Genomic DNA, 27,894 nt, shown 5'->3' with positions numbered 1-27,894 from the left:
CTATGAATCCTTCAATGATCTTGCCATGATCCTGTCAGTGGAAGACCTGCAGCAAAGTTACATCCCAACCCTTTTATTGACATTGCTGATTTCAGAGCCATGAGTAAGAAGAAAAACAGGCAACTGATGAAGAAGACAGTTAAAGGAAGTACAGCAAATAAGGGTCTGGAAGCCATAAATGAAAGACGAAAGAAACTGTAACCAGAGAAAGCATGGAAGTTATCCTGGTTTTCTACCACGAAGGGTTGTCATCACTGCTGCCACTCCCATAGAAAGGATAGGAAACCAGAAGCTGATAGTTGGAGGGAGGATATTTTCAAATGGATAAAGACTCAAAAATTTTCAAAGTACCCGTTACTTCCAAAACTGGTGACAGCCTCTCAGACTGAGGTGTTATATTGGGGACAGGGTACTGATCTTTGGTTATAGATCTTCTATGATACTATATCTCTGTCCATGTGCTCTGTTCAGGTAGATGGCCAAAGTTTGTGTGATGACATCAGGAAAGCAGTATACCCTTGAAAACAGAGAGAGAACTGAAAATGAGAGAGGCAGGATCAGATGGCAGGACATACAGTAGTCACCAGGAAAAGAATTGCGAATGCAAAATTTGAAACTTTGGTGGAGGAGAAAAGACATGGAAAAACTCCAGGAATGGAAAAGAGATACCCACTTAGACAGCAGTGCAAGAATTTAAAACAAATTATATCTCTGCCTTTCTGGACTTCAAAGATTAATTGAAGATAGTCTCTTATACTAGGCTGTTTCCTAAGACATTACAGAGCTTTGACTGGGATTTATCTCATTTAAGTTTACATTGTAGGTGTCTCACTAACATTTTATGTGGTTGTATACTTGAGCTCCTCAGGATGGGTCTCATTTCCACTTCATGGAGCAAATAAATAAATAAATAATCCATAGCCAGATTGATTTTATCTCTTTGTAAGGAGGATGAGCAAAATAAATGAGCTGCACACAAGAAGTGCTTCTTTTCCCCAGATGCAATAAAGGGAGCATAGACAAATAGCTAAGATTTAGATATTGATATTTCAACAAATACGGATATTTTAACAGATGTATATCTGGTCAAGGTGAAATAAGAAAGTCAGCCAAAACCAGAAACAACTAACAGATGGTAATGGTAATAATAGGAAACTTTAGCAAGTTCAGAGGCAGCAAGTGAAAAGACTTGAGTATAAAGTTTCTGTCTAATTGGGAACAGAAGAAGCACATACAAATTTCTAAACAGATACCCTTTCTTGAATGATGAAATTCTTAGAAAAGCAGGCTTGAGTTAAAAGACCAAAATGGAGCTTGGAAAAGCAGCCTTTTTTTTGACTTTTACACCAGTTTCCACAAGGAGATTTTAAAAACACCCTACTCAGAATTTAGTTCAGTTTCTGGCTGAATCATAATGGATAGGAGACCTATGATCTATGATTCTGTGATCTTAGAATTATGGGGCATTAATAGAACCCTGGATTATCTAAAGACTTAAACTTCACTCTTAGTTTTCTGTATCCATAAACTTCATAAGATGAGGTCAGTCCTGATGTTCAACTCTCTTAAATGCCAGTGAGTGATGCTTTGCTCTCACTGAATCTGCAAGGGGGATCAGGGACCTGGAGGTCTGAAGACATCTACATCTTTTTTGTCCCTAGGTATCCTGTCCCACTGAGCAGCAAGCAGGTGTTTTGCTTTGCTTTCCTTTTGATGTCAAAGAAAATCCCAAAGTATTAATACACCTTTATGATGGGCAGAGATGCACATGAATTTACGCCATATGCAGATAAGCAAATATTTCATACACAGTTATGTTCTGAGGAGTAACTGTTTTAATTTATCTGTTGGCAACAAGAACAAAAAAAACAGGTTGTGTTTATTTTGCTGTTTTTCCTTTGTGTCAGCAAGACTGACAGTCTATTCTTTGTCAGATAAAAACAAGTGTTATAACGCTAATTTTCTGTGGATACATAGAAGATCTAATGTATTAACATTTTTCATATTCATGTTGATATATTCAAGGAACAGCTCTTATTTATAGATTATTACAGATGAAAAGGATAATTATGTATAGTCTGACCTCCTGGCTAACTTAAGTCTAAAATAATTCTTAGTAATGTCAGTATCTCATCTATATCCTATAGAAAAGTTGCAGTACTTTTCCTGCTCTAGAGAGCCATCAATCTTGATTTAGGAGACAGAATATTCCCACACCAGAACTAGAAAGTTGTTCAAGTCCTCAGTTACTATCGCCTCGTGTACTCGATCTCTAGAATGAATGCATTCATTTTCTGTTTGCAGTGACCTTACATCTCATCATGTTTTCATGTGAAACCTTTCCCTGGCTTCTGGGGCCCAGGATGAGTTGCTAGGATGGTGGTTAATAATTAAAGAATCTGAATTCTGATTTTTTCACCACAAAGGTAAACATAAAACCCTGCAATGCTATTAGCTATTCCTTAACCTAAAAAGAACCTCAAGCAGATAGACAAAAAATAAATTATTTCACTTGTGCAGTGAAGAGAAAAAACAAATCTCAATATCAACATAGCACCATGCCTTTTTCTACTCTCTCCAGAGACTCTAAACACTTCTGCTGCTTACCAGTGGCGGTTTAAATGCTTTAGGAGAGAATCCAAACAGAAGATGATGCTGAATCGTCAGGCTAAGGAAAACTATGCATTTGTGCACAACTAAACAGTGTCTCAAGAAGTTCTCCAAAAAACCCTGCTAGTAGCTATAGCAACTGCATTCACTGTATTTTTACTAGAAAACATTTTTTAAAGCTACTTAAGAAAGTACATTTTTCAGCCATTATCTAAACATCCAACTTTCAGGCCTTTCGATGCAACCCTGCTCTCCATTCAACTTCCACCCTCCCGCTCCCACTTGGCATGCATGGCATGTGGGTTGCTGGGGTGACCCCCAAATTCGGGGAAGGAATTTTCCCTCCAAAATTCAGCAGGCTTAAATCTAAGCTGCTGAACTGTGGCTTTCATTTCCAGTGAAATGCCATGCCGGCACAAACACTTACATCTCTCAGGCAAATCGGACATCCGAGGAGAATTACATTTGAAGCAATAACTGAAGTAAGTCCCAAAACACTATAAAGGGGATGGGAATTGAATTAATCTTTAAGAACCTTAAATTGTTAGATCTTGAGAAATATTTGCTTTATCAGAATTCTGGTCTTGCTACACTTACTTACTAGCAAGTGCTGTAAAGCAGCAAAACTTCAACACTACTTGGAATATGAAAGCCATGGAGAGCCACTATTCTCAGCTCATCTTATAGAAATTGCACCTTTCCATGGCATGGTCTTCTCTGTATGATTGGCACCATACAGTATGACAGTCATATTTGATATTTATCTGTTGAAATGGATTTTTCGCCCCCTTGACATAGCTATGTAAGTCAAGGTGAGAGTTCTGCTGGTTTACTGTGTTCCTCCAATCAACCACCTGAGCAGAAGATGGTTGTAGGCTTAACTCTTCTGTCTGGTGTTCCCACCTGCACAACCAATAGCTTTGACTCTTGAGTCTAAGAAAGAAATACACTAGCATTTCACATTGGGTCTTCCCTTTGAGAAGACAGAATTTTATTTTCCTCCGATGTGTAAGAGACAGATAAAAGATTGAAAGCAAAACATGGGTCTTCAGTCTTGATGCAGACCTTCTGTTTCTGAAATCTGTGGAAAAAATGTTTGTTGGAGCAAATTGCAAAGCATATTGACTCTCACATCCCCCGAGACTCTTCTCACTGACAATGGAACACTTCTCACTTTTCCACACAACTACATTAGTTTGACCTATCGATCCATTTATTCACATGTAGCAGCTTGTCTAACTTGCCTGTGGCTTCACTAATTATGAAGAGTTCACCATGAAAAAAAAAAAATAAATAAATCCTTCATCACATACTATTAGATTTCTTCTAAAATCTTTATTTTGGGATGCCTTCTATAAAAGTTAGTCCATTACTTTTATAAAGTATTCAGTTATATCCACAGAAATGTCACTGGATAGCCATAAGATCAATGTTTTCCCTGTTTTTGCATATTTGGTACGTGAAGCCCCTGTAAGATTGAAAGCACTAAAGAACAAAAAACGGTTAAAACCTTTATCACAGGTTTCACCATTAAGACATTTATGCCCACCTTAAGCTAGAACAAACCTGCAATCCAATGTAACAGAAACACTGATTCTGTCACACATTGCTGTGATGTTATCACCAATGTTATTCAACATTCCAATATATTAAAACATTATGATACCTGGAAAACATTCACAAGTTGTCATCTCGTTCCTAATAACATCCTAGAGGGAAAAAGTTTCTTCCCCACATACCAGCGTACAAGAGTGTCAGCTTTATGACTCCTGCCTATGAATTACACTGGGAGGACTCAGTTTCACTGGCAACAATTCAAGAGCAGGAAAGTGAGGACAACGAAATGACTTCAAAGGAACATGAGTTATTGGAAAAATCATGCAAGAGCAGGTTAGCTATTCATCCTTAACACATTTCAGTTTCATCAGGTTCCAAATAGCAGGATTCAATTATTTTCTTTCATAGCAGCAAGTCTCTGGTATCTCAGAGCCTGGCTCCATTCTGATGTACAGCTGCAACTCTATGTATTAGTGTAAATCAAAAAGAAAAAACTAAAACTAGCAAGAAAACCCCAAGCCTCAATGGAATTACAAAAGTGCTAAGTACGAATGAAGCTGCATAGACCTTGATGCTGACCCACCTTCCTGCAGAAGACAAGCTCTTAAATATGTTATGAAAGCATTTAAATCCATTCCACAGTCACTCTAAGATGACTCTTCTACTTAATGAGAGCCTTCTCTTCAACCACAAGTTATAAATAGGAGCGTTGCCTTTGCATAGTGTGAATCTCACAGTGAGGGAGCATTTCTAAGGGAAAAGCAAAGATTTTGTCTCGGATCAGCTTATAATCTCCAATTTCTCATCTTAGGAAAAGCGTGAGAGGAGGGAAACATTAAGACCTACCTTATTTCTGAGCTCTGTCCTGCAGCAGGGTCCCTTTCTTGCAGGCTACAGCCCTGCGAGTAAACAGGCAGGGATGGGCAGGATGTGGGCAGAACTTGGGATCTACTCTACCCCTCCCAGGGACCAAAGTAGCCTCACGGCCACCACAAACACAGAAGAGAAAGACGGTAACGAAGGGTTATCCCCGCTGTGGTGCCTCCCACGATTGCTGCTTGGGCAATATCTGCCCTCGCCTCCCGCCTGGCCCAGGACAACACACGAGCCCTGCTAAAACTCTTTTTCTGTCTGCAGACAGATGCACCAGTCTCTACACTGGTCCCAGTACTGGTACTTGTGTTAAGGAGAATGCACCAGTATTTGTAGATACCTATTTAATTCAAATTACTGCCTGGCAATCAGTGATTTCGAGCATTTCCTGATGCAATTGCTTAGAAAGGATATTGCATGAAATGTTCTAGTTCACCTGCTTTCGCTGTAGAGACTATTATGAGTGCACCATTCTTTCATAAATCATCATATAAAACTTTTTAAAAATATTTCTCATAATTTTCAAAAAAATATTTTGACAATTATTGAAAGCATTTTAAAACTTATGCATTTAAAAAGTTACGCGGTTTTAGTACTTCAAGTGTACCTTGTGAGCTCATCACACCAGTGGAAGCCAACACAATGACTTTTTGTTTAAATATCACACCCTGCATTATGTGATTCAAAAATGACTACAGTCTTTGATAACTCTGCTGATTTAGTAACACAGCTCACAAAAAAATCAATGTTCAGACAATCCCATTGGTGTCTCAGCATACCTCTTAGCAGAGAAAGCACTCCATAATTTTTTATTGGAGTGACAGGTTCTGCCCCTAAATAAAGACACCATGGTAGAAGCCTCAATAAATTGGGAGCCATTTCCCACTTAAGTCTGTATAACTCCAAACACACTGTTAAAACCTTAAATCATGGATAACTATTGCTAGTGACAGAGCCCTTCTTAGACTTTATGGATTTATTCCCAGAAGGTATTAAACCTAAGGGTAAGATTGCATTAATTTTCCTATCGCTATTTCCCATTCTATTCAGACATCTTTTAAGCCATATCCCAAAGAATCAATTTTTACTGGTGAAGACAGCATTGGTGTGAACAAACTCAGAGATCTTTCCCTGAATCAGGTGAAAGACCCTATAGAAAGAGAAGTCTGTGCCTTAAATATAGAGTTGGATATAAAGCAATCTCCAAGTTCCTGTCCATCCAGTCTTTTTCTGTAATATTTAAAATCTGCTTACTTGCATCACCAACATTTCTCATTAAAAGTCCACAATTTGGGGGAATTAAGCTCAGTCCAGCAGTCCGAGCCTTCCACCCAAAGGAAAGCCCTCCTGTCCCACGCTATCTCTGCTGGGACAGGAGCAGAGGGTGCCCTGTTTACCAGACATGATCCCTGTGCCAAAAGAGTTAATGATCTAATAGAAAGAATTGCACAAATCCCATTAGTACACAGCCATAAAGGATTCAAAGGGGATTAATAGCCTCTTCACCCTTCCCATTCTTACAGAGGGTATTTAAGGAGAAAAACTCTGCTTTAGGCTTTGCTGCCATCCAATACAGCATCATGTCACATAAAAGAGAAAGGATTAACACTTAGCATCTGATCAGGCAAACAAGTTAGCTAAACAAGAAGAGCTGGTAATGAGGCAGAAAAGCTGTATGCACAATAGCATGAATCCCCCACCTAAGTATAGGTCAAGAATATTCATAATACTGTTATTTAATTGAGAGACTTCACAGATAAGGGCCAATTTTTGTAGAGTGTGGGACTGACAATGGAAAAAATCCATGCTCTGTGGAGCCTCTTAATCACAAATCAGAATTAATAAGCAGTATCCCAGTTATAACAGGAATAACCAAAATGACCATTTGCTTGTTTGTTTCACAGAAATTTGTCACTGTGCTCCAACAATAATTTTTGCTGGCTGGTTTCAGTGCAAGAAAAACACTGTCTTCATGTCAATATTGTCTTAAATTGGCTACAGGGGACAACTAAATCAACCCAAAGGCAAGTATTCCCCAAAGCCAACATAATCTCTCCTTCTGCACAGGCCCTGGAGGAGAGAAAGAAGAGCTTTCTTAACATAATGTGCAGTTCAACAGCCTAATACTTCCTATATCATCTATACATGACGGAGCACTTAGCTACATGACATCACTGTCACACCGCATATGTCCTAAAAGATCCTAACTCTGATATCTGGGATAAAATTGTCGTATTAACCTGCCGCAACTATTCCAGACTCTCCCACTCTGCTAGTTTTAATCAGTACAAAACTTTTCTGCAGTGCTAATTTATTGAGAGAGATGTCAACATGTGTTGGTCAACAGCCACGGGCCACTGCAGTCAGTCTATGGGGAACACTGTCCTGCTTAGCTCTGCTGAGTGATACACTGAGGCATTATTGAAATTATAGGGATTAATCTGACCAAATACAGAGATTTACAGTGTAGTTGCCTATATCTAAGTAAACCACCTACCAGCCCTTTATAATCCATAGAGGGAAACAACACTTCTAGGGAGTAATATATTTCAAATGGGTCAGATGAATCATCTTGCAAATACTCCTGTTTTTCTTTGCTGGGTCTGAAGGCAGCAAGGGTGTCTGGCTGAGCAGAAGAGTCTCCAACAGATATCTAAAACTACAATAGGCGAGGAGACCCATCGTGACACCACAAGGGCCTATGTGTGGACACACTTGGTCTCTCTGCCCAAGGCAGACAGACCCAAGAGAGGTTAAACACCACACATACTAGTGGTACAGCCATTGCCCCAGGGCTCTGTGCATCCACATCGTGTGGCATGGCAATTATTTAAGGGAATTCAACCTATGATATGATGAATCATAGAATAGTTTGGTTGGGAAGGAACTTTCCAAGCTCATCTAGTCCAACCCCCTGCCATGAGCATCTTCACCTAGATCAGGTTCCTCAGAGCCCCGTCCAGCCTGGCCTTGAATGTCTCCAGGGATGGGACATCTGCCACCTCTCTGAGCAACCAGGGCCAGTGTTTTACCACCCTCATTGTAAAAAATTTCTTCCTCCTATCTAGACTGAATCTCACCCCTTTTGATTTAAAACCATCACCCCTTGTTGTATAGCAACATACCCTGTTAAGAAGTCTGTCCCCATCTTTCTTACAGGTCCCTTTTAAGCACTGAAAAGCCGCAACAAGTTCTCCTGGGAGCCTCCTCCAGGCTGAACAACACCAACTCTCTCAGCCTTTCCTCATGGTAGAGCTGTTCAAGCTCTCTGATCATTTTCATGGCCCATTTTTCATTTTTTTCAAGTAACTAATGAAGAGAAGGACAAAGGCATATAGCTAAGGATGATGTGACAGTGGTTAAAACAGAATTTTTCCTGCTTATTTTTGGTTTTGTTTTTTTTTTTGTCCTTACGAATCTTGAAGACCTACAAAGCTACTAGCAACTCCTCCAACTAGGGGAACAGACTCCCCAAAACTCAGTGTACCTGAGAGCTCCCTCTCTGGCTTCCTCAGCTGCCTAGGTCCTGCCTTATGGGTTATTGCCTTCAAAAATACTTTCTGGGAGAGAGATGGGGAGCAAAGCCACAGACATGGAAATGAGGAGAAATTAAAGCAAGAGTAAATAGTTTAAAGTTGTTTATCATACCAGTGGAACCTTGCATAAGGTATCCTTTATCTGTTTTGCTGTTTGCTGTTACCAGTCTTAGCTCAGAAACTGCCAAAGGAAAGGTGATTTCTTTTTATGTTTGCATACAGCTCAGTTCCGCGATGCCCTGGAAAGCAGCATTTCTCTGATTTCCCCATATCGCTGCATCTTAAATTAGCAACTTAATTTTATAGCCCACTCATAAATGCCACAGCCTTCCTGGGGTCTTGGCCCATAGCTTGGGGACAGCTGCTTAAGTGAAGTGAAAAGAACGCTAAGGGAAGAAAATATGATAATAGAGATAACTATTGAAAATGAAAAAATTGTTAAAGGCAGCAATAGAAAAGACAGAACACTGAATTAAAGAGGAAAAAAAGAAAGCACTCAGAAATACACAAATAACTTGAGTGAGAAAAGAACCGAAAATATACTTAGTAATAAAACCAAGGTACAGCAAAGAAAGAAACTAAAATAAGCCCACTTGTAAACAGTTTTAATTTCAGGTATCAGTCATAAAAGTACTTACCTGTATAATTAAGAAAAGCCTCCAGAAAACATAAAAACCACCTTTAGAAATACTCTAGAGTCAGTTCCATAATTAAACAGCCAAGCAGGTCAGGGGAAACTGGTCTGAAACAACTCAAGCACAAGGTGGCTTATGAAATGTCAGACTTGAACAAAGTTGTCAACCAATCTCTTAGGAATGAGCAATTCACTCCTGCCTCAATCTCAGCTAAAGTTTTATTATATATGAGAAAGTGTTGTCCTTTACAAAATGAATGATTTTTCTTTTCCTGATGCAGGAATGTGAAGAGATTGGCCATTGCAGAAGTAGACCATGAGGTCTCATGTCCAGATGAAGAGCATCCTGGGCTGTGATGTGGTAGATTGTATAAATGAGGCAGATTTGAGCTTTGCCAGCGCTGACACAGGACCAGCTGAATTTTAGGTGCTACAGAAGGGCTGTGCCTTGCTGCCTCTTAGCAGGTACTGAATTAATTTCCCAGTCAGGAGTTACATCCACTGCGCCTGAACACCCTGTCTAGATCTAGTCAATGGGGTTTGGTGAAGATTTTATGGTATATTTTGCAAAGATCATCACTGAGCACCCTCCTCTTATCAAACACTACAATGGACTGAAAACCACATGTTTCTTTGCATTCCTACCTCATTTTTTTCATGATGGATAGCCAGTACAAAAGCTGCTTTGAAATGGGTACCAGCTGTTGTTTCATTTCTGAGAACTGCAGTGATAACCAAGACAGTCCACGCAGATTATCTGCAGCCTTTATCTGTTGATGAAATTGGAATTAAGGAAGTTGTGTCGTACAAGTAGTAATTAGTTTCATACTAAACGTGAAGCCAACAGAAATCTCCCTGGTATGCCCAGCTCTAAACTTTCCAGCTCAAAAAAAAAATCTTTGCAATTGATATGCAGAATAATTTTTCTTATGACGATCAATACAAACTTGGTTTCTCTGTAAAGAAATAACTGGATGATGCCAATAGGAACATAATTCAACACAGTAAACAGCACTGCAAAAATTGCACTTGGGTAATAAGCAGTCAAATCACAACCAAGTGTTGGCTAAGCTTAGATCAAAGAGCATGAGTCCAAGAATACTTAAAACTGTCAATGGTTTAAGCCTGGCCTCAAATGTGATGTGAAATACGGTAGTTTTGGCATCTCTCATTAAAATCATTTAAGAATCAATATTCAGGACATAACAATAATCAAATCAAGTTGTTCAAGTTGAACACAAGGGATCCTTCTATATTGCAAAGAATCAAAGATTAATTTCTAAGGAACTGAATCGATGCAAAGTAAATAGATTCTGATAAACTGGGGAAGGATATCTTACATCCACTGCATAGCAGATAAGCTCTGCGATAGCAGTAATCCCTGAGCAAGGAAAATCCAGACAACTGCATAATCAGGACTGACAGCACTTGCAAAATATGACCCATAACTCAATTTCACTCATTCCTAATGAATTGCTAAGGCTAATGTAGCTCGGAGAAGCTTTTTGACATGTAACCGGATCAGGTCCAGGTTTTGCAATTCTTGGCAAGCTCTGCAGCCACATCCACCCTGGTGTGGGTTTTGAGACCCTGCAATGGGCTCTCAGGATGGGTGGCTTCACTATTTCTGTATCTCAAGGGTTTGCAAGCAAGAGCCAGGGCTCACAGGCACCTACCCTCTCTTTACTGCTAAATTTCCTCCCTACCAGGGAAGAAATGGGAAGCTACTAAAGAGTATTCATACTGTTTTATAGGAACAACTCTTTTAAAGTCAAAATACTTCCAGAAATATCAGGTTATTGCTTGCCACTGTACACAAATATATCAGGTATTTGCCATGAAACCTCCAATATATCAAAGAATGGCAACCCAGCTTGCTTACTCCACCAAGCAAAGAAACTTTCTCTTTTTCAGGTTGTTTCTACCTGCACAAGGAAACAAAAGTTATCTCAATACTTGCATCACCTGTGATGTGAAATTAATTTTCCACTAACCAGTAGGAAGTAACACATCTGCTGTACATCAATAATATTTATTACAGAGGTGGGTTTTTCTTTTTTTCCCCACTCCAGATTAAATCTCTAACCTATACCACAAATCCCTGGTAGGCGATGTACTCACCATCTCCCCACCTACTGCTAATCCTGAAACAGTTTTCTCAAGGCAATATAAAGTGTGCACATTTTTCCTTTGCTAGGTGGATTATCGGCTATTTAATCTTTATAGACCTTTTAGTGATGCTGAAAAATAAATACTATCAGCCCCATCCCACCCGTGTATTCAGACTAGGAATGAATAAGCACCAACAAGTGCAAAGGAGATCACATAAAGGAAAGGAAAAGTCCTGAGGTGGAAAAAAGAAGGGTTGTAGTATTCTCAGTGTTGTATTACTATCTCTGAATAGAAGACCATGTCTTTTTTTGTTCACATTTCTGAATAACTGACGTACAGACACACTGCAAGACCCACGGAAGTGGGCTGGAGGCTCAGTAAAGTAATTTTGTGCAGTTGTCTCGGACACAAAAAAGGTTTCCTTACTCTTCATGGCTTCAGAGCCACACCAGAGCAATTACGGGTTCGCAGGGTCTCGTTCCCCCACATAAAACAGCTATGGCCAGATTTTTCCACCAGTGACACACTCCAGGGTAGAAAGGGAGAGAGATTTTTAGAGGACAAGTCATTCCTTACGTCCCAAAAATCGGATCTAGCTACTCTCTCTCTGCAACTCGAATTCTGGAAACATTGCCGATCATTAGAGAATATACTATTCAATTAATCAGAAATCAGAATGCTTTGAACTAAGAAAAATCTTTTTTTTTTTAATCTTGTTTTTTTTTAGGATCTCAAGGTCACATTTGATGCAAGACCTCCTTCAAATATTATCTGTCATTCACAGGTGGAGGAACTGACTGTGCACAGATTCAGTGACTTGCAAATCTGCCAGAGCAGCATCCTCTGTCCATGGCCCCTGACTACAGTCCACTGTTCTTTTTAGCTGTGATGTTAAGGTAAAAATCCTTAATTCCACCTGTAATTTGCTGACTTTTGATGTAATTTATAAATCAAGATCATTATGACTAACACCTCCTCTGCCCTGAAACACCCCAAAACCTAGCAATGTTTTTTAACAATATTTGAAACGAGAAACCATAAAATAAATGTTATGATTTATTACCTCACAAAATCTCATACTTGCCAAAGAGAATGTAAGTCTGAGTGTGGCTTGAGCAGACCACCTCAAGGCTTAAGAGGTGTAAATCTCCCAAAAACACAATGGGAGATCTTTGCAGAAGCTTCTCTCCCTGCAAAATACACGCATCTGTTTGGCTCCGCACGTTGATCTGGGATAGTCATCTCATCCAAGCTTTGTGCCACCTTGAGAAGCCTGGTGTGACTTCCATTGAAGGGGATCACAAAACCTTCAGCAGCAACTGGGACAAACCATTTCACCAAGTGAAATGAAGTACAGGATGTTTCAAAAAGATGGACCCAATTTGAAATGACGCTCTGAAATTGGGTACACCTTTTTGGAACACCCTGTATATGACAGAGATATTAAAAGAGTGAGATTGTGCCCAAATATGACTAGACAATTTCTAATATGTTCATTTTTCTGCTCTTTATCTCTTCTACCTACATTTGCTACAAGAATTTCAAAGTATGTTCCAAATTCCTCAGTTACAGTTTAGTGTTTTCTGTAGATGCCTTTTCCTCATTCACAAAATTTGAGCTCTGAAGCTCTAGAACATCTTCATACTTGGCAGTGCCTAATACAAAGTGAGCATTATCTAATAAGGACCCAATATTCCTGTCTTTAGACTTGTTTGGCCAAAGAAAGACTTGCAGGAATGGCTCCTCTCTAAAAAGCTTGTTGTGAAGTCAGAAATGCACTGCCACATGTTCCTCACTAGGGACAACAGAGTTGGAAAGGCTGGAAGGGGTTATTTTGGTGCCATGGGTGACAATATGTAATTGAGTTTACATAAGAAAAGTTGGAGAACTTGCCATTGCCTGAAGAGCTGAAATAGCCCGGTATCACCTGTATTATTCGGGTATGGTGGTACAGGCAAAGCGTTGACATAATGCAAGCTTTTATTAAATGTTTTTGCTCCTCATTATGAGGAGAGTTTAGGAATGGTTTTTAAAAGAGAGGAATTGCAATCCCACAGCAGCAATTACTCAAAACAGGTTTTAAAAGAAAATGTTGCAATATGACAAATATCCTTTGAAGCCAAGATAACTATCGAGCAAATCTCAGAAACTTATTTTAGCAAGAAAGTTATGATGTGCTGGAAACAAAAGCATTCTTTTATTCCTATTATTTTCAGCATTGTAATCTCCAGAACATAAAGCTAGCTCCAGCATGTAGCAAAGGTCTTTGCCCTAAAACTATATAAAGTATCAGCAGAAGTAAGAAAATACTTCTGTGTATGTATAGGTGCTATAGACGCACTCACCCACACATTGTCTGGGTTGCTGAGCTCAGAAAAACCTTCCCACAGAACACAGAAACAAATTAATTCTTCCACCCAATTCTTCCTCTGTTAGGTCCCCATTGGGGACCTTGTTTTTCCTCAATACTGACATGAGTCATATTCATGAATCACATTGATACTTCCCCCACAATAAAACTTCCATAGGATGTACTTTTCTGAGCCAAAGCCTCTTCTCATTCATGGCATAAGTCTGACTCAAATTTGAGAGACAATCACTCGAATTTGAGAGAAAAACAAGAAAGATTTGGTCACAAACTGATCCCAGGAGAGAGTAGCAAAATCATCTTCTCTTCTTGAAGCCAGAAGACCTGATTTCTTCCCTTCACTTTGCAATGTGTCGAGGATTGCCCTTCTGCAAGTTACTTGGAATAATTATATCCAAAACCAAATGAGATTCATCAGTTGGAAGGTGGTCCATTGCTAAATTCAGAATGGGACTCTTAACTTATCCCAGTTTCATTTTCACCAGAAAGGATCCCATAGCAGCACAGTGTCTCTTATTAGAAGCCCCAAAAGCACAACACAGTTATTAAAGACACACAGTGAATCTGCAATACATATTTCAGAACTTCCTTTTGTAATAATATTCCATAAACACTTAAGTGATGTAAATTCTAATATATATCCTCATGTGCTTGGTATGTCTTACTGGAAGCTACTTCAGAGCACCATCCGAACTGTGGACAAAGACCACAGTCTTTGTATATTCTGAACAGCACCATCATGTTGGGAAATATACGACAGTCAGTAGAAGGATTGAAACTTCAGTAAAAACTACTAAGTACTCACTCTTAGAAAAAAAAAAAGTCATGATGGAGCTTTTGAAGTGGAATAAACCTTCCAGTTGCCTGCCTTACCTGTTTGAGAAACTGCCCCTACTACCTTCTCAGTTTAGTATTTATCCTTCAGTATTTATACAAACTCCTCCGAATCAGATATCTAAACAGGCATTTGTAAAAGAAAAAGAGATTCAGGCATGAATCTAGAGCAATCCTGGGTTACATAGATTTTACAGGTGCATCTTCCTGAGAATGATTCCATCAGTGTCCACGCTGCGCAGATGGGCTGTGTTATTTTAAGGTCTTAATCAAAATACGTGCAAACAGGCACAGCACTGTGTGCATATTAATGCCTGTGAAGTGTCAGCTGTGAATCAGTCAGTACACTTTTTTAGGAACACAAGCTATTGTAAAAATACAGAAGAGAAAGAACTGATGAATGAGACAACTTAGGGGAAGAGTTAGAAGCTACAGTTAGAAAGTGATGCACAGCACATTTGTATTGAACATGAAATGAAGAAAATAAGAAAACTTTATCCTGTTAACATGGCATAGTATTCCTGGATACTGATAGAAACTGAAGTGCCACACAGACGGAATACAAGAAGGTGTCATGTCATCGAAATCCCAAGATATATACTATTAGGAGAATCAACCCTGAAACAGTAATTATAATGTAATCTTGACATCCATAAACCTCCCGTCAGCTCTGAATTTTTTCAGTGGGTTTCCTCAATGAGGGCATTACGCATTCCTCAGTCTCTGCCTTATCACATGCAGTGATGGCACTTTGCATCCGCGAATCACAACCTGAGGGCTGAACCAGACCCAGGTTCAGAGGACAGACTCACCTAGCAGTCTGTGGTCTGAAAACTTTGTTAACTAAAGAAAAAAATAAATAAATCCAGCTTAAGAATAATGTAACACAGTTCCTTCCGGATTTTCTTTTTAAAAGACAGATCCTGTTCTTGCATGTCTGCATATTTAAAAAAAAAAAGAAAGAAAAATTCTTCTGAATTTGAGCTGCCTCCCTGTGCAAGGGAAAAATGAAAAGGACAAAGCAAAGGTTGTGTTCAGAGCCACAGTGCCCCAGGTGTCAGACGTGTAAACCCAAAAAGGTTCTCTTACCTGCACAAACACAGCACCACCCAAAGTGGTACCCGGTGCCCGGCTCCTGAGCTGCCCTCAGCCCACAGCCCAGTGCCTTTTACAGAGCTGTCAGCCCAGGAGGGGATGTGTGGTGGCGATGGGCTTGCAGGGGCAGGAGCACGCAGACAGATGGCCACAGCCACACAGACAGACAGACACAGGCACACACCCCCAAACACCCTGCGCACACACACGGGCTCACAGGGACATGCTGGTGACAGAGCGGGGATGGGCAAAACACTGCATCTTATGCCCACACACCCATGCAACAGCGGAGAAAAACAAGGGAGGGAAAGAACAGAAAGAGAGAGAGAGAAAGAAAGAGGGAGAAAGAGGAGAGGAGAGGAGAGGAAGGAAGGAAGGAAGGAAGGAAGGAAGGAAGGAAGGAAGGAAGGAAGGAAGGAAGGAAGGAAGGAAGGAAGGAAGGAAGGAAAAGGAAGGAAAGAAAAGAGAAAGAAAGGAAGGAAGGAAAAGAGAAAGAAAGAAAGAAAGAAAGAAAGAAAGAAAGAAAGAAAGAAAGAAAGAAAGAAAGAAAGAAAGAAAGAAAGAAAGAGAAAAGAAAGAAAGAAAGAAAGAAAGAAAGAAAGAAAGAAAGAAAGAAAGAAAGAAAGAAAGAAAGAAAGAAAGAAAGAAAGAAAGAAAGAAAGAAAGAAAGAAAGAAAGAAAGAAAGGAAAAAGAAAGAAAGAAAGAAAGAAAGAAAGAAAGAAAGAAAGAAAGAAAGAAAGAAAGAAAGAAAGAGAAAAGAAAGAAAGAAAGAAAGAAAGAAAGAAAGAAAGAAAGAAAGAAAGAAAGAAAGAAAGAAAGAAAGAAAGAAAGAAAGAAAGAAAGAAAGAAAGAAAGAAAGAAAGAAAGAAAGGAAAAAGAAAGAAAGAAAGGAAAAGAAAGGAAAAAAAGAAAAGAAAAAAGAAAGAAAGGAAAAAGAAAGAAAGAAAGAAAGGAAAAGAAAGGAAAAGAAAGGAAAAAAAAGAAAAGAAAAAAGAAAAAGAAAAGAAGAAAAGAAAAGAAAAGAAAAGAAAAGAAAAGAAAAGAAAAGAAAAGAAAAGAAAAGAAAAGAAAAGAAAAGAAAAGAAAAGAAAAGAAAAGAAAAGAAAAGAAAAGAAAAAGGGATGAGAGGGAGGGAAGGGACGGGACCGAGCAGCGGACGGGCCGGACGGGCGGCAGCGGGACCTGGCGGAACAGCCGGGCCGGGCGCCGAGGCGGGAGAGGGGCCGGGCCGGGGCGGTGTCGGGGTTTAAGGAGCAAGGGGAGGGGAAGGGGCTGGACGGGGATGGCTGCGGGGGAGCGGGGGGGCGGCCCGGGGATGCGAAGGGACCGGGCTGCGAGATCCGGGGGCTCAGCGCCTGGGGCCGGTGGGGCTGAGCGACAGGGGGGTGAAAGGTGTGGGGAATGAGGGAGATGCTTGCAGGAAGGAGGCTCAGGACCCAAGGGCATGTGGGGCAACCCGAGCCCCTGCCCCCTAAGAGAAGGGGCAGAGAAATGTCACCCCGGATGGTACAGAGAACCGGAGTGAGCCCCCGAGCAGCGTTGGGGGGAAATGCCCTTTTTGGTTTAGCAAACAGGTGGCCTCTGCTTTTAACTCCTCCCTGAGCTCAGTGTCTAAATAAAAAGCCCTCAGCTGGGATATTTTTGCTTGAATTTCAACTCTGACACTTGTGTGCTGGAGCCGCTTGTCTTCCACCCCTCCTCCAGACACATTTCTCCATCTCCTTCACTGCCACTCGTACTGCAGCTTCCTCCCCTCAGCAAGCATTTCTATAGCTGTCCCCTGCTGTTCCATCAGGGGTGGACGTCCATCAGAGTGAGCTGTGAAGCTCAGAAATTAGCCCAGTCAGTCCCAAACTGGTGGTCTCAAACGGGAGCCAAAGGACAACCAAAGGATGTCATGAGTCCCCTGTGTTTCCATGTGCTTATTTAGCCTTGCTGTAAGTGTGGTTACATCTAGTGCAGGTCTGTGAGCCAGGATCTAGAACAGGTTATGGAGACATCCCAGCGTCTGCTAAAATTTCCCAGCACAGGGTTGAGGTTGCTCAGCTCTATCAATGTCAACACAGCTTTGGTACCAGATTATTGTTTTATTTTATCTGCTCTGCCTGCTACGTGGTATCAACAGACGGAAAAACTGATTTCTGTTATGTTGCAGCTGACCCTCACGCTGAAGGAGCACTGCAGACACCTCTCCTCAAAGTTTAAAGCTTTCCAAAGGAAAACCATTGACCATATTCAGTTTGCCATGTTTCAAGCTTTATTGGGGAGCACGTATCCACTTTATATGTATGTGTGTGTGTGCATAATTTAAATTTTTAAAATGCATACATACAATTCCAATTGTTTGGGCAGAGAAAATGTATTGTTGAATGTAATTATTTTTACTTTTTAATAAATAAAGAAAAAATAAGCCTTTGCAATAATTTATTTTAGCATTCTGTGGCAGTCACTGGCAGATGGGTACTGAACTAGATGCTGTCTTTTCATTTGGCCTCTCTCACCACATTCCTGTCTATGTCTGGTAGGTGCTCGCTGTAAAGTAACACATAGGAGGAAGGTCCAGAGCCCTCTGTGACCAGGATCTCTGGAGCTTTTCCTCCAGTGGAAAGGACACAGAGTTACACAGGGCAGATAATACGGTGCTCACAAACTACCCCGATGTCCTCCAGGACATCCAGAGTGCATCCAGTGGGCCCCTGTGTCCTAAAGGGGTTTCTCCATGCATGATACCTACAGCAAAATAAAGCTCCTCTACACAGTGCCACGTTCTCCAGTTTCTTCATACAACTAAAAATCTTTTGACAGACACAGAGATTAAGTGGAGTCACTCCAGTTTATTCCAGGTGCCAAAGCTTGTGGTGTGTGCAGCTGAAACATGCTTAAATTGAGAAGATTTCTCTCCTCTGAGATGGAGATGGGGTTGCAGGTCTCAAGTGCTTTCTGTCAATCCTCTTGTCAGTGATAGATGCTATTTTCACTCATCCCAGCCTCCTCCTTGCTACTGCCAATGAGACAAGGTGTAGTAAAGCTATCCTTTGCATTTTATTAAGACCAGTTGACAGCCATCCTGTGCATTTGTAAGAGACCTGTCTCATCTATCAATTCATCCCTTCCTTGGGCAGAATACTTTATTTATCAATTTCTTATCATTTTGTAATGAAGAAGGTTCATCATTGCTGTTCCATTTCAGGTTTCCTGCAGAGATCATTACCTCAATACAAGTGAGAGCCTAATTCAGCAAAGCACTTAGGTACGTATTTACTAAATTGGGACTTGAAGTTAGTGTTCATAGTGTGGCTGTTTAAAATGTCTTTGCAGCATTTCATTTTAAGCACAGGTTATTAGAAAATCTGCTCAGAGGCATGAAAGGAAACATCTGTGAATGCAGGAAGGTGAGAGATTTCTTGAGGACTCACAACCTACTTTACCTCTGCCCAGCTTTTGGAGTGGTTACACGGTTTATTCAGAGCTCTACCACCAGAATCAGCCTTTCATTAGTCTACAAAAAATAGATGCAGTCTCTAATTCTGCATATGCATCTATAAACCTGAAAAGGAATCATCTGTTCCTATTCCAGCCTTCACAAACTGCATCTAAAGAAACAGGACAGGGGGTTGCCCATCTCTTAACCAAAGGACAAAATCAGATTTTTTTTCCCATAATAGAGTGCTACAGTATCTATGTCAACTTTCTGCATACCTTCTTCTTCAGACTGCTTTGTTTTTCAACCCAACACTTGATTAAATACTATCTTTACCTAACGTACAAATGTTAAGCCTATGGGATGCTGCTGGTTTCCTTCCTAAAGCTTCACCCTCCCAAGAATTTAGTGACAATTAAAGGAATGATATCTTTTCACCAGCATATTAGCTCAACCAGCTGTAGATCAAACCAAGTGACATATCAAAGATGAGTGCTGCATACAGTGAAAAAAAAACCTAATATCCTCACTTTGCCTTTAACAGTGGCCTAGTATGTATTTATATTTTGAAGCAGTTAGTATTTCAGCTACTACATATAATAATAGTCAACATATTTCAAGTAAGCTCAGCTGTTAAAGCTGTTGCTTCTCTTTACATTCCACCAAGGTGATTAATGGAAAGGAAATAATTGCTTTCTACATATATTTTACTACCGGTAATCTGCAGATAAATATATACTGTTTTAAGACTATGATCTACATGTTCTTAACTCAAGGTGCTGTCTTACTAGATTTCTACTGGAAACCAGCAGCTCAGATGGCTGTAATGCATGGATACAAAACTCAATTTCTCTGCATTTTGCAGTTCTTTCTGTTCTGATTGTGAGCCTTTTGTTTCCATTTTCACCCTGGGGTTTGGAATATAATAGATGCCTGTCTTAGGTCAGGAATAAGGTCTGAGAAGCTTGATATCCCACCCTCCGGAATGGATGCCTCAGCAGGTGTGTAGGAAAACAGCAATCATTCCACGATGCTTCCCCAGAATAGCTTCTCAGTCCGCAAAGGTGACGTGGGGGTTTTCTCACAAAGACCAGTCCTTTCTTCTCCAGTAAATTCGACCAGCCACATTTGAACCCATGTAAATACCGCTTCCAAAAGTTTTGTGGCAAGGTGTTCCACGATAGTTCACTCCCAGGAATTACACAGTCTGCAAATCACAGTGCCTTCACTCCTAGTTTGATCACAGATGTGACCATATCACCATAACCATCAGCCAGTTTTTTCTGCAGTAACTTTGCTGCAGTTGTGCAGTGCTTTGTCTCCTGACTGGTTAATGGTGTCTCAGGGCTCTGAGACCATTCTTTTACAAATTTCCTCAAAATTCTGGTGCTGGCAAGGCTCAGATCAGTAGCTGTGTGTTGGCAACTCATAAATGCCTAGGAAACAAGCAATTACATCACTAGGGAATACCCCTGTGCCTTTTATATTTTTATATATATTCTCTCGTACACATTATGCTTTATAGTCTCTAATGGCTTACATTTCAAGGCATGAAGCAGATTCAAATGGTCTCTCTTTAAAAAAAGTCTATCTAGCATAGAAATGAGGGGTTTTTTTCCTTTCCTGAAGTGTAGAATTTTCTATGCCAAAACCAATTAAAAACAACACAAGAAAACCGCTAAATTCTGCAGTAGAATACATGTGCTGCCTTGCATTGCATTATGCATTGTGTGCTCTGCCTCATTATTGTGCACCATGTCATGGTTTAGTTTGTTATAGGTTTTATATGATACATATGACACCACGTTATTTTGGTATTTCTTCTTGTTATCTAACTTCATTGTTGTTAATGAATGACAGGATTTGTGATTCCTAAATCCTGACTCATATATAATTTCTGTTTGAGCAGCACTTTACCCAGTACTGAAAGTTACAAAGTCATGAATTAGGGAATCCTCACAGTTTAGTGCAAGGGCTTGCAAAGTCGATCTAACCACAAATAAATTTTTTACTAATCCTATAGTGCTTTTTGAAAAAACAACAACAAAATTTAAAACAAAGCACACCATCATGAGCAAAGACTTTCAAAATCTGCTGTCTGGTCTTTGGAAAAAACATTCTTCAATTGACTACTTGAGCCATATATAATTAATTTCTGTATTGATAACTCCAGCTACATGTAAATACCATTTAATGTACAACAGCTGTAAGAACAATAACTGACTCAAATCATTATTCTTGTTGTATTCTAAGTATTTCTTATTTCCTGACTTATCGGATGGACTCATACTGCTCCATCTTCCTGATGCACACTGTTTATGTTTATCCTTCTCCACAGTCACCAGCTTCTGACCCTTAACTCACAAATCACCTTTATAAAAACGTGAACTTTAATATATGTATAATAAATGTGATTAATCACATGGTTCTCTCCACAAAAGTCTGCAAAAGCAATGTAAAAGCCAAACATATAATTTAGTTTTAGTTAGTTATTTAAATATCAAACAGGGCCAGCTATCATAATTCACATAGGTCTGATTTAATTATCGTAAATTAATATTACTGGTAGATTTAGTAGCTTCTGTAAACCAGATAACTGATCATGGGCGACAGTACAGTTCTATATTAAATGCTCTTTCTTCTTTCCAGCTATAGGTGATAAACTTCTGTGGTGTTGAGTTCTGGATCAAGGTAATAAATCACATCACACTTGAAATCAGGACACCTTTAATGATATTGATACCGTGAAACAGGTTCTTCTGAATATATCCATGATTCAGTGGCTCAGGTAGTCAATGAAATGCAAAATGGAGCTGGCCTGATAGGGTAGCATTGAACAGCTTTCTTCCTCTTTATTGAACAACATTTCAAGGATTTGCCTGGAGTGCACTTCAACTTCACATTTCCTTGTGATGTGGTAAATCAACACCAATGCCTCTTACTGGCATTTCAGTAGAGCCAGACAAAGTGCACATGGCTTTGGATGCTGAAAGTAAAACATAAATTCAATATTTCCATCTCTGTTCAGACAGTGGGACATCCCTCTTCCCGTCACATTTCAGGATCCTGACAATCAGCAAAGAATCTGGAATTCCACAGTCCTAATTCATTAACAAACACGTCTGCTCACTGAACTCAAAGGCATCACACATGCCCAGAGTAGAACTGTACATTCAATATCACCAATACATTACTCTGTGTAGTTTACCTTTAAACATGGACAGAAGGTTTTTTACCAGCCTTTGGAGAATGTAATGTAGATTGAGATAAAAGGTACATGCTATGAACAGTCTTTGTAGGCTATTTTACTTTTGCATATATTCTCTATTTCTTTAAACTTCTGTGTCATTGAAATCAGATATTTTTTAATAAAGACAAATAAAACAGGAGCACAAATTAAAGATATGATTATGACTCCAGAGTTAAGGGTATCAATGTAGATATAAAATATTACAATCTATATTTTGAATGAAACAATTAAGCAACTTCATGCCCTTGTGGTCATCCATGACCTTGTAACAATACCTATACAAAAATAAAATATTCTGACATTTTAGTCGGCACTGGGACCCTTATTTGTGCTGAAATATCCTTTACAAGCAATTGATCTGAAAAGATTTGTTCTCCAGCTTGTGCTGGTCGATATGTCCTGCAACAGGTCCACATCAGTAAAACGTTTTCATGCACTGAGCATCCTCGCTTAATTCTATAAACACACTGGAGAATTTACAACTGAACTTACCAGCAGTGTGAAAGCAGTAAATCAGATGTAAGAGACTGTGCATGTTGTACATAAAGGAAATACATGAGGGTGAGCGGTACTGTGGATGTAAAAAACCTTTCACAACACACGTTTGAGATGAGGCTGTTATTCATATATGAAGGAGTCGGGCATCCTAAGCAAGTGCTGATCAGACATTTCCTTATTGCACTATATTATCCTGTCATCTGGTATGTTAAATGGTTGGAGGCTGATGTTATTCATCCTATCAGCCGTAGGTTCCCATGCTTACACCACCCAGGTGTCCTTTTCTGTGAAGCCGTTTTAAAAGCCTAGCAATATTTCTATAACATTTTTCTCCATATATTTTCAATGCAAAATAGCATTGTCAATGTAGAAATAACTTTCCAATGTGAATAATTTCATATCTTGGTACCTTCTGAGTCTGTAAGTCATATTTTATATCCCATTGGGAGGCAAGAATCTCATTTTAACCAAAGGTAAAGTCACATCTCTTCCCCCACAACTTCCAGAAAATAAAGTTCTATAGATTATTATATACAGAAGACAAAAATAATGACTCAGACTGAATATGGCTTATTCATGGTCTCAGGCCAAGACAAAGATAGAAAGAAATTTTTAAGGAATAAATTCTAGAGATTAAGATTATATTCTTATATAGAATAACTTATTTTAAAGGGTAACTGCCTAATGTTTCTTCTAGGTTTGAAATATTTCAATTAGTCTGGGAAGAAAGGTTAGAGGGTATTGAACTGGTGAAGTTGTCAAAGGGAAATAATACACGGATTTGTTATGTGGATATCTATAACTCATGTACAGTATATTTACTAGAAAGACTTTTTCTTTCCATTAGATTTCAACATACAGAGAAAAATCAGTGTCAGCAATAACAGACAACAAATGCAGCCAGCCGCTATGTATTTACAAACTCAGCAAGGTGGTGAAAATAAAACTATGAATATAAAATACATTTTTCAGTTGAAGAGTTGATTTCATGTTTTTTGGTCCTGTTAAATAAATATTAACACACTAACTGACATATTATTTGAGAAAAGTCACAAGAAAAAAAAAAAAATGAGAAAGTTTGATAGATGAGAGCACTGAACACAAGGTTTGTCCTATCAGACGGGTGGGATGAGTTGAGGTGAAAGTGGGGAGAAGAACAACTTTGAAGATTATTCTGTGTGTAAAATACAGTAGATGACTGGGTGATCCAGAGTCTATTGCTGAGTGGAAGGGGCTGCAAGTCTGGTTTTCAGACATAATGTAAAACATGAACAGAGGGAAAATTTGGGAGGAGAAAAAACTGTGAGATTTCTGAAGGAACACTGAAGAAACTTGAACTTCACAAAGTGCACATCAGGCAGCTTAGGGCAGGATGATGGGGTGAGTCTGCAAGAGTGGCAAGCCAGAAAAATCATTTTACTGGTTGCATTTTGAAGACTGTGGGATATTGTCTGTGTTTTAGAAATTACAAGAACATAAGAAGAGGTGTACCGAATCAGACCAAAGTTGCACTTAACCCCTAATCTTAGCTCCACTAATAGCCTAGCAAAACACAGGGTGAACCTACAGTGAAACTTTCCAAGAATAATCCCCTTTGCTCTAGTAATATGTAGTTTAGTTTGTTGTTAGATGAGAGGGTGCTATCTAACAGCTTTCATTCTCCCTCATGAAATATATAATTCCTTTTTGAACCCATGCAAATTTATCCTGTAGAAAGTTTCAAATCTTTACCAGATTGTGCAAACACCCAGCTCCCCATCTACTCATTTTATTTGATGGCCCTTAGTACCTGTATTAGACTAGAGTGAAATCATTCCTGATTCAACGTCTCTGTTACCCATGATTTAATAAGCCTCTGTCGTACTCCTCTTCAACCTTCTTTTCTTGCAGGATGAAGAACTGTAGCTCTATGATCTTCATTGGTCTCCAGTTGTGCCAGGGGATGTTTAGATTGGATATCAGGAAAAGGTGATTAGGCATAGGAACAAGCTCCCCAGGGAAGTGGTTGAGTCACCATCCACAGATGTGGTGCTTAGGGACATGGTTTAGCGGTGGACTTCACAGTGTTAATGGTTGGGCTTGATGATCTTAAGGGTCTTTGCCAAATAAAATGATTCTATTATTCTATTCTATGAATAATCGACTGTCCTGCCCAGTAATACTTCCCATAATAAGAATTTCACTTTTCTGCAGTAGAATTCTGTTGCTTGTTGCAGGAAATCTACACCTGGAAGTTAACTATGATAAATCAGACATAGCACATACCATAGGAAGACCACGGAAAAGGAAGGCTGTTCATTGTATTAGGAACACAATGCTGTACACAGCTGCATTGAATGCCACCAGGAAACAAAATGTACAGTAAGACAAGCTCAAGAAATTCTGAAGGAGGATAAACAGCCACACTATGGGAGAAGAAGACAGCAGTGGTTTTCTGGATCAGCCATTAGTGCTTTGACCTGAAGATAGGTGTGTGAGTAGATTCATTCAATTGTCCTAAGAAACAAAGATATAGAAATAATATTAATAAAGCAGGGAAAGAAAAACTGAGCACCAACATAAGGATAAAAACCTCACTAAAAATATTTCATGTTGAAAATTACCTTTTTCTCTTTCTAGAATTCCCAAAATCATCAATGTGAAAATTTTTATTATCAAGTTTTTCCCTAAAGCTTATGTGGCGGCAAAACTCTATGAAGCAATGTGATCCTTTTTTCAGACTCCTCAAAAAACACATTTTTTATCAAGTCCTCTTAACTACCCAATGCACAGAATAAATGTGTGACCTTCACATGTGGGTTTCTCAGGAGAATGCATCCCTGCACATCCAGTTATGACACACATGAAGAAATGCACTGTACTTGGGCTCTAGCTTAGGCAAAACGAGACCCTTTTCTGGTAGCAGCAAGTTTGGCAAGCACCAGACACAGCAATCAGTCATGATCAGTAACCGCAGCTAAGAAATGGGAAGGCAGGTTCAACCTTTACCACTTCTTTGCCCTCCCAAATGCCAGAGCAGTTAAGGAATTGCTCTTGTTTCATCAGATGGCACATTAATCTCTGTCTGGTCTTCTCAGCTTGTTATGTTCCTTTTGCTGGGATGAGGGTTATGTGAGTCTAGTGAAGAGCCCCATCGCAACAGATTCTTCATGGGCTTTTTATAGGTTTATCACCAGCGGTTAAATATTACAAAGGAGCCAAAAACTGGCTCAGTGAATTTAGTGAAGCGTTCAGCACAGTTTCAAAAATCTGTCCCTGTAGGATCTAACTCATAGTCTCAAAGCGAGCCTTAGAAAACATTTCCCCTGCTTCTCTCAATGTTGAGTGCTCCTCTCCTAAGCTGAAAATCCTGTTTAGGTGTTACAGCTTGTAATGACTGTAGGATATCTCACTCCCATCACAAACTAAGCAAAATATCAACAGTGAGCACAACAGCAGAGTTATATTCTCTACAACACAGTCTTAGAAGTTGTCTGCAGTGCCATTTAAAACCTCAAAGGAGTGGCAATGCTACATGGTGTATCAGTGAGCTTCATTCCATGAGTGCCACCAAGTGTGTGCGGAATTTACCTCACTGTAAATGTGCATATTGGGGCCAAAGAGTCTTAAAAGTCTTGAATCTTCCCTGTATTCCCTGTCCATTTCCATGTATTTTATTAGTCACAATAAATTCCCCTTCACAAATCAATGACTAAAATACATGCAGCTCAGGGAACAAAGCTTCTGCTCAGCTCCACTAAAAGTTACAGTTTAAAATCACTTGTGAGATTACCTGTGATTTAATGTGACCATGTTTTGAGGCAAATAAACAGCTTCACGAAGTTCTTCCATTTAGCAGAAATTTGTGTGGTAAGGCAGCACAGGCTGGCGCCTGGTGGTCTGAGCACCAAACCTCGCTCACACAGATAAGCAAAAATGTGAACATTTAACTCTACAAGTGATTTATTTCTGAACAAATTACTATACAGAAAGTCACAGTTCCTTTAGAATGATCTCTCTAGTCACTCCCATATCAGTGTCATCTGGCCTAAGATACCTTCACAGGTGACTCCCAGTTTTGGAAGCTTTCTGGTGAGACTATCACTGCAATATAAGTGACATTCTTAGTTATTCTCGATCAATAAATGGCTTTAACCTGCTCACATGGTGTTTACTCCTCAAACAGCTCTTCCAGTCTTCTACAGGAGGAAGACTGTCGACTAGACAGAAGTACCTCAGGGACTCGGTTTGCCATGCAGGCCACCAAATGTGCCTGATAACTTAGACAATCCCAGTGGAGGCCTGCCTAACCTGAGTAATGATGATTGCCCTCAGAAATTACTATTGTTTTCTTAATCCTTGGCAGGTATTAGAGTTAGGAAGTTTTTCCTAAAAGTCCTTTGCTATGAACTCAGATGCATACTGCCTCTGCAGAATGAAATGGGAAAAGTTAATCATTACGTCTTTAAAACAGTAAATTATCCGATCAGACAGTTGAACAGTGCTACTGTGTTCCCCCTCAGCACTTTCTTTTCTAGTCTAAACAAGCCAGAATATTTCATATTCTCAAAAGCTTTTGCCAGCCTCGTTGCTTTTTGCTTGTATCTCTCTAATTGGCCTGTGTATTGAAGTCTATGTCAGTAACCGCACATATATAAACATGAATAAAGAGAAATAATTTAATCTCATCTCTTTTTCCGCTGTCAGGGTGTTAGCTGTACCTTTACTAAAATTCACTCTCTTCCATCATCTAAGTCTTTAATGTAGATAGATCAGTAACCGTGTATTCAGTATAGACTCTGCTAGAGCCCACTCAGCATCTCCACTCAAACTAACTGAATGCTTTTGGGAGTGATTTTGCAATTTGTCACTCACACGTCATTTTTGCTCATTTTGTGTATCTGAAAATGTCACATCAGACCTTTCCAAAAGCCAGCAGAAGTCATGAAGTACCATTATGTCACTTCCCTTGTATCTACTAATCCATTACTCCTTAAGGAAGGTTAATAAATTGGTTTAATGGGATGTGACAGATTGCTAGACCCAACAATTTAGCAGGCTGAGAACTCGAACAAGCTTCATGAGTGAGGATTATACCAGGCTTTTAAAAGGGGACATACACTATC

At 39.6% G+C, this 27,894-nt stretch overlaps 1 protein-coding gene across 2 annotated transcripts in view; it reads right to left on the bottom strand.

The window, feature by feature from the left end:
* COL22A1 (collagen type XXII alpha 1 chain) overlaps nucleotides 1–16,834 on the bottom strand; it is a 232,188-nt gene extending 215,354 nt beyond the window's left edge. Inside the window, exon 1 of one of the 2 annotated variants that reach the window (XM_071803774.1) lies at nucleotides 16,803–16,834. The gene's annotated coding sequence lies outside the window, so the exon portion shown is untranslated. Of the gene's footprint in view, nucleotides 1–15,613; nucleotides 15,963–16,802 lie in introns of those variants that run through there. The other variant, XM_065831575.2, reaches the window with a different exon arrangement.
* Nucleotides 16,835–27,894: the final 11,060 nt, after the last annotated feature.

The sequence above is a fragment of the Patagioenas fasciata genome, chromosome 2, assembly GCF_037038585.1.
Source record: "Patagioenas fasciata isolate bPatFas1 chromosome 2, bPatFas1.hap1, whole genome shotgun sequence".
NCBI lineage: Eukaryota > Metazoa > Chordata > Aves > Columbiformes > Columbidae > Patagioenas > Patagioenas fasciata.
Note: the sequence above shows the minus strand (reverse complement) of the source record. Positions and strands in the feature narration are given on the sequence as shown.